At 36.0% G+C, this 6860-nt stretch overlaps 2 pseudogenes; both read left to right on the forward strand.

The window, feature by feature from the left end:
* Positions 1-551: 551 nt before the first annotated feature.
* LOC150092944 (retinol dehydrogenase 11 pseudogene) lies at positions 552-1514 on the forward strand (annotated as a pseudogene).
* Positions 1515-5401: 3887 nt separating this feature from the next.
* Positions 5402-6364, forward strand: LOC150092945 (retinol dehydrogenase 11 pseudogene; annotated as a pseudogene).
* Positions 6365-6860: the final 496 nt, after the last annotated feature.

The following is a 6860-nucleotide window of genomic DNA, read 5'->3' on the forward strand; positions in this document are numbered from 1 at the left end:
CCTTTGCTTCGTCTTGCACAGACAGAGACGTGATGAGCAACCAATGGTGCATGCAACTACGCATCTGTTGGATTCATTTTTTCTTTTTTAACTTTAACCATCTGCGCGATTTCATGATATCTCTTACCTTGAATCGTTACTAAAATTTCTCTTGTGATTTGAAATCAATTATAAAATTAGACACAGTTCGTTAGCCAAAATCCTGAATAAAACAAGAGTTTCCTTTCAGAAACATACCATTCATTAGTTTTATTCAGAAATTCTAATAAAGAAAATCAAGATTCAACTCACGAAACGATCTGCAACGTTAATTTCAAGATTCGTTCGAATAACGTGTAGAAACACGCAACTTTCAAAACAGGTAAGCCTTGAAACAAAAGTTTCAAGGCTTACCTGTTTTGATTTAGTTTCAATGAAAAATTTCCTTGTTCCACTGCGCATTCTCCGCTGCATGGAGACTGCTTCAATTTGTAATATCCCACTTCTGGAATTAGTACATACACACTGAGAGCATTAAGATTTACATTCAAGAAAGAGAAAGTAAGGAAGACATGATACTTAAAGTGCTTGCCCTATTTGGATATTTATTACTTGCTGTAGCTGTTGGACTTCCCCTTCTCATGGTTTACTTGAAGCTGTGTTCAGGTAAATGCAGCAGCAAGCGAGACATGACAGGGAAAACGATAATCATTACAGGAGCCAATTCCGGTATTGGTAAAGAGACAGCAAGGCAGCTTGTACGAAGAAATGCTCGTGTGATCCTGGCTTGCAGAAGTATCGATCGTGCAAAGAAGGCAGCACTTGACATCATGCAGTCAACAGGTAAAGACAATGTGGTAATAAAACAGTTGGACTTAAGTTCTTTGACATCAGTGCGTGCTTTTGCTGAAGATGTGAAAAACACTGAAGAGCGCCTCGATGTCCTCATCAACAACGCTGCCCAACTGTACGAACCAGGCTTTCGTCTGACTGAAGACGGCTTAGAAGAACAGTTTGCTACCAATCACTTTGGTCCGTTTCTGCTAACCACCCTCCTACTCGATCTATTAAAGAGGAGCGCACCTTCTCGGATCATAGTCGTATCATCATTTGCCCACTGGTTCGGCAATTTGGATTTTGAAAACCTGAACTGCGATAAAAAAGTTGTTAACCCTTTTAGGATATATTGCAACACGAAACTAGCAAACATACTCTTTGTCTGTGAATTAGCGAGAAGACTGAAAGGAACAGGGGTCACAGTGAACGCGGTAAATCCAGGAATAGTGAACACTCGCATTTCCCACAATTTGGACAGAAAGGTGAAAGTCAGCGACTTGGTGAAACATTTTTTCCTCGGAGACTGCACCGCAGGAGCTCAAACATCTTTGCACGTGGCCATAGACGAGAACCTGGAACACGTGTCTGGAAAATATTTTACCGACTGTCGACCTGCATGCGTATCGCCAAAAGCTCGTGATTCGCATCTGGCACGGAAACTGTGGCTAGTTTCGGAAAGATTGACTGGACTTTCTTAATAATTAGATCCCAACTCAAGTCGAATTGACTGGTCATGTTAACACCTAAGTAGTACGAAAAATTGAATTTTCTTAAAATCATGATATTGTGTGCTGCCACCCTTCCTCCATGTGTGTGTGTGTGTGTGTGTGTGTGTGTGTGTGTGTGTGCGCTAACTTATCTACACCCAGTCTAGATAACCATAATTCACGATGTAATTGGAGTTGTTGGTTGCATTTGTGCCTAACATTGGAGTTTTTCCATATACGCAGCTGTCGAAGAACTTATTGTAATATACATTTCAAAGAAAGAAAACATTAAATCAATTTTAATAATAATTTTAATTGTAATTTACTCAAGATTGTTTCTATGAATAAAAAGGTGAACTGTAATTTTTTCTTATGACAAACAAGCATAAAAAACTAGCCAATGTCAACCACGGACCAATAATACAGTATTAATGTTTTGTTCTTTTCTTTTTTGGAATTTAAAAAGGATAAAAAGTCAGTATATTATTTCATGTTTAGGATTCATATTTCAGATTCGTTCATCTATGATGACAAAAAATGCACTTTATTCCAGTCTGTGTAATAACCAACGATTTTACGTAGATAATGGCCTCTGTGTATCTAAATATAAACTTGTGATACGCGTGCACCGGAGAAAAAACATTCTTAATCGAATTCAATACCAAAATTACTGTTTTTTCTCACTGATCGAGAGTCATTTTCAGAAATTTGATTTTAGTTATTAATAGCCTAATGTAAGCTACCTTCTGTAATAGATACACTACGTTGACAAAAGTATTTGGACACCTTACATGGTGTTGTCACACTCTCCTTCGATGAGTCTTTGGACTCCCTGGAGGTGTCAAATAATAATAATAATGGTAAATTTACCACAAAATTTTACACGTAGGGTTCATATTGTGCCAAAATTCAAATTGTTATTTAATAAATGTCGATTTGAATTTAAAATAAGTGTTTTAATTTTAAGATTTAAAAATATATACATATATTTATAATAAACACAATTTAAAATTGTGTGTTTGTGTTTTCATTCTCTCCATCAAACGTGCACTCCACGATCAGTTCATTTACTTAGCATAAGAATGCTCCTGCCCTCTACTGTCGAAAAATAAAACTATCACAAGTGCAGTTTAAAGTCAGGTTGCTAAGAGAACAATTCAGTTATATACATACACTGCTTGGAAAGAAGTCAAGTCACACAGTTAGAGGAACAGTAATGGTGCTAGGAGAGTTTCATATGTTAATATCAAAAACAATTTCAATACACGATTATTAGAAATAAATTTAATGAAAAAGTTAACTATTTCAACGAACTTCATCTGTATATACTATAATTTATTCATTGAAAAAATATATTTATAATTTTTTTTTGATTCGTTTAATTTTTTCGTGTGTCAAAATGACGGATCTTTGAGCTTCCTTTTTCCCACTGTCATAAACGTTGTTCCGCGCATAAAATCTTATATAAAAATACGAAGATTTCGCCTCAAATTAGTTTCTATTCTTGTAATTAAGATCACTATAATTTAAAAATCAAAATCAAGAACTAATCGACCGTGCTTATTGAATTTATCAACGTCTTAAGATCATTCTCAGAATCATCAATATACTAAAGGAGTTATTGCAAAAAATTTCGTTATAGTTATCAAAAGAAAATCTTAATCGAATTATTTGAAAACAGCTGTTTTAAATTACCAATAAAAAATAATTTAGTTGAAGCAGAATTTTAATTGGCCAGCGAAACTTCTAAGCAAAAAGTGAACAACGGTCACTTCTAAACGTAAGGACATTACGCACGTTGTGCAGCAATTGTAAACAAATTAGTTTAGCCTATTCAGCCACCCTGTTTACAGTTGAAGGAATTCGAGCGAAAAGAATGATTTAGTGTAAATACAGACGCAAGAAATTAAATGAGTACCTATTCCGATTAGCGGAGTTGTTCTGGACATTTTGGCGCTCATTTTTTTGTTGGAAACATTTTGGGGATCAATATTTTTGTATTAGCGGAGTGAAACTGCCTGTTATTACTGCATACAGCTGAATTTCGATACCAATGGGAAGTAGCGCCATCTGTCGTCGTAAATCGATATTGATGTTGAGAATAATTACACAAAATTCCTTGCCATGTACAAATGTGATTGCGATTTCCAGTAATGATCTTTGTCGCTGTTTTTTTTTTCGGAAGAGTCCTGGTTGACATCGACATTTGTGAAATCTGATACGAACCATTTCGTAAAACACATTAGTAAAACATTCGAGCAAAAAATATTTTGAAACAGACTCATTTATATTCATGAGAGAAGTAATTTTATAAATAAAAAAAAGTTTGCAATCCCACCTACAAAGGTCTGAGAAGCTTGTTCTAAATTCCATTAACATCACGAGTGGGATAATCGATTTGAAGTGGATGGTCCCTTCTTCAGAGACCAAAGAAATCATTCGAGATTTCCACTTAGCGGAGAAAAAGTTTCAGTGAGAAACTTTCATTTTGCATATCCATCGAATGAAGATTAGAAAACCAGTAAATCTAATCAACTAAGCTTTTCTAACTCTTGGAGCATACGTACATCTAGTTACAAACCTTCATTTCAAACACCGCAATTAAAGTTTTACACATTCTCAATAGGTTACTCCGATTTCTACTTTCAACACTCAACATACCTGAAGGTCTATTTTCTTATCGAAAACCTTTAAAAAAGTTTATCCTTACGAATAATCATAAACCGTTACTGGTAATCTAATCAAGCGAATGAGCTTCAACTATTGCAACTGTCTCAGAGAAAGAAGAGTGAATTTTCACATTGTTAAATCATCGTGATAAACTTGTAACTGGTTATGCTCCACAGAAACAGCAATATTGCTTTCTTTTCACCAAAGTTGTTTATTAAATGAAGATGCGAATCTCCTTTTCAAAATCAAAAGCGACTCGTTTCTTAAGACTAAGATTCAAACCAAATTTCGCTCTAACAAATCTTTGTATTCGTTATTACAATGAAACGGGTGCTACACTAATTGTTTAAACAAGCTGAATAACAGCAAGTAATTGCAAGAGAAGCAATTTTCAGTTGAGCAATTCTTAGTATCTCAATGAAAAAAGTACACATACCACGAACTGAAGTTCCACTCTGTGAGAGCTGCGCATCTAACTTGAGTTCGTGGTAGGTTCCCGCTATCGAAGGTCAAATATAATGTCAACATTGAAACACACCGCCAACATTTATATAAATTCATTTTCGAAGTCATGCTTTTGAATGTTATTTAAGAAAAACTGTTTCTAAATAAATTTTAAACCCAGCGGGCCACCTTTTGTCACACCTTTTGGCTAGCTTCTTAACTCCTAGTACAATTGCAATAACATAAATGATGTTGCTTCATCCCTTGCTTCAATCAAACGTGCATACAACCACCACACAACTGTAGATTTTTTTCCCCCGTATAAATGTGCCTTTACCCATCTGGACAGTTTCGTAATATCTCTTACCTTGAATCGTTACTACAATTTCTCCTATAATTTCAAATTAAGTATAAAATTAGACAGAGTTCGCTAGCCACGATCATTAAAACAAAACAACATTTCCCCATCAGGAAATATTGTTTTGGTTTTCATTTTTATCTGGCTCGAGCTGTAACGTGAATTTCAAGAAGTGGTCGATTAAATTGAGAAACACGCAACTTGTCATGCAGGTACCATTCTATTATCAAAGTCTCAAGGTTAACCTGTTTTGATTTAGTTTCAATGAAAAATTTCCTTGTTCCACTGCGCATTCTCCGATGTATTCAAACTGCTTCAATTTGTAATAATATCCCACTTCTGGAATTAGTACATACACACTGAGAGCATTAAGATTTACATTCAAGAAACAGAAAGTAAGGAAGACATGATACTTAAAGTGCTTGCCCTATTTGGATATTTATTACTTGCTGTAGCTGTTGGACTTCCCCTTCTCATGGTTTACTTGAAGCTGTGTTCAGGTAAATGCAGCAGCAAGCGAGACATGACAGGGAAAACGATAATCATTACAGGCGCCAATTCCGGTATTGGTAAAGAGACAGCAAGGCAGCTTGTACGAAGAAATGCTCGTGTGATCCTGGCTTGCAGAAGTATCGATCGTGCAAAGAAGGCAGCACTTGACATCATGCAGTCAACAGGTAAAGACAATGTGGTAATAAAACAGTTGGACTTAAGTTCTTTGACCTCAGTGCGTGCTTTTGCTGAAGATGTGAAAAACACTGAAGAGCGTCTCGATGTCCTCATCAACAACGCTGCCCAACTGTACGAACCAGGCTTTCGTCTGACTGAAGACGGCTTAGAAGAACAGTTTGCTACCAATCACTTTGGTCCGTTTCTTCTAACCACCCTCCTACTCGATCTATTAAAGAGGAGCGCACCTTCTCGGATCATAGTCGTATCATCAGTTATCCACTGGTTAGGCAATTTGGATTTTGAAAACCTGAACTGCGATAAAAAAGTTGTTAACCCTTTTAGGATATATTGCAACACGAAACTAGCAAACATACTCTTTGTCTGTGAATTAGCGAGAAGACTGAAAGGAACAGGGGTCACAGTGAACGCGGTAAATCCAGGAATAGTGAACACTCGCATTTCCCACAATTTGGACAGAAAGGTGAAAGGCAGCGACTTGGTGAAACATTTTTTCTTAAAAGATTGCACCGCAGGAGCTCAAACATCTCTGCACGTGGCCATAGACGAGAACCTAGAACACGTGTCTGGAAAATATTTTACCGACTGTCGACCTGCATGCGTATCGCCAAAAGCTCGTGATTCGCATCTGGCACGGAAACTGTGGCAAGTTTCGGAAAGATTGACTGGACTTTCTTAATAATTAGTTCCCAAACTAAAGTCGAATTTGCTGAAAATTTAGCAAGTAAGTTGCACGAAAATTGAATTTTCTTGAAATCGTGACATTGTGTTCTCCCTCCATTCTTCCTCCTTCTGTCTGTGTGTTGTGCATTAACTTTAGCTACACCTTCATTTATAATCTAGATCACAATAATTCCCAACGTAATGCGATTTGTTTGTTGCCTAACATTGAACTATTTGCATTGAGGCAGCCGGTGAAGGTCTTATTTTAAGATAACATTTTAAAGAGAAAAAAAAATTAAATCAGTTTTAATAATTGTAATTTACTAAAGATTATGAGAATAAACTATTATTTAGATATTAGTCAAGTGTAGGTGAATAACTATTTTAATTACTAACTAGTTTCGCCGGCTTATGTTGTCTGCTTTTTCAGGGTACAATAAAAAACATTCTTAATCGAATTCAGTACCAAAATTACTGTGTTTTCTGACTGATCCAGTCATTTTTGTGAATTT

This window comes from Typopeltis vanoorti, chromosome 24 (genome assembly GCF_054136105.1).
Source record: "Typopeltis vanoorti isolate ZY-2024b chromosome 24, IOZ_Tvanoo_1.0, whole genome shotgun sequence".
NCBI lineage: Eukaryota > Metazoa > Arthropoda > Arachnida > Uropygi > Thelyphonidae > Typopeltis > Typopeltis vanoorti.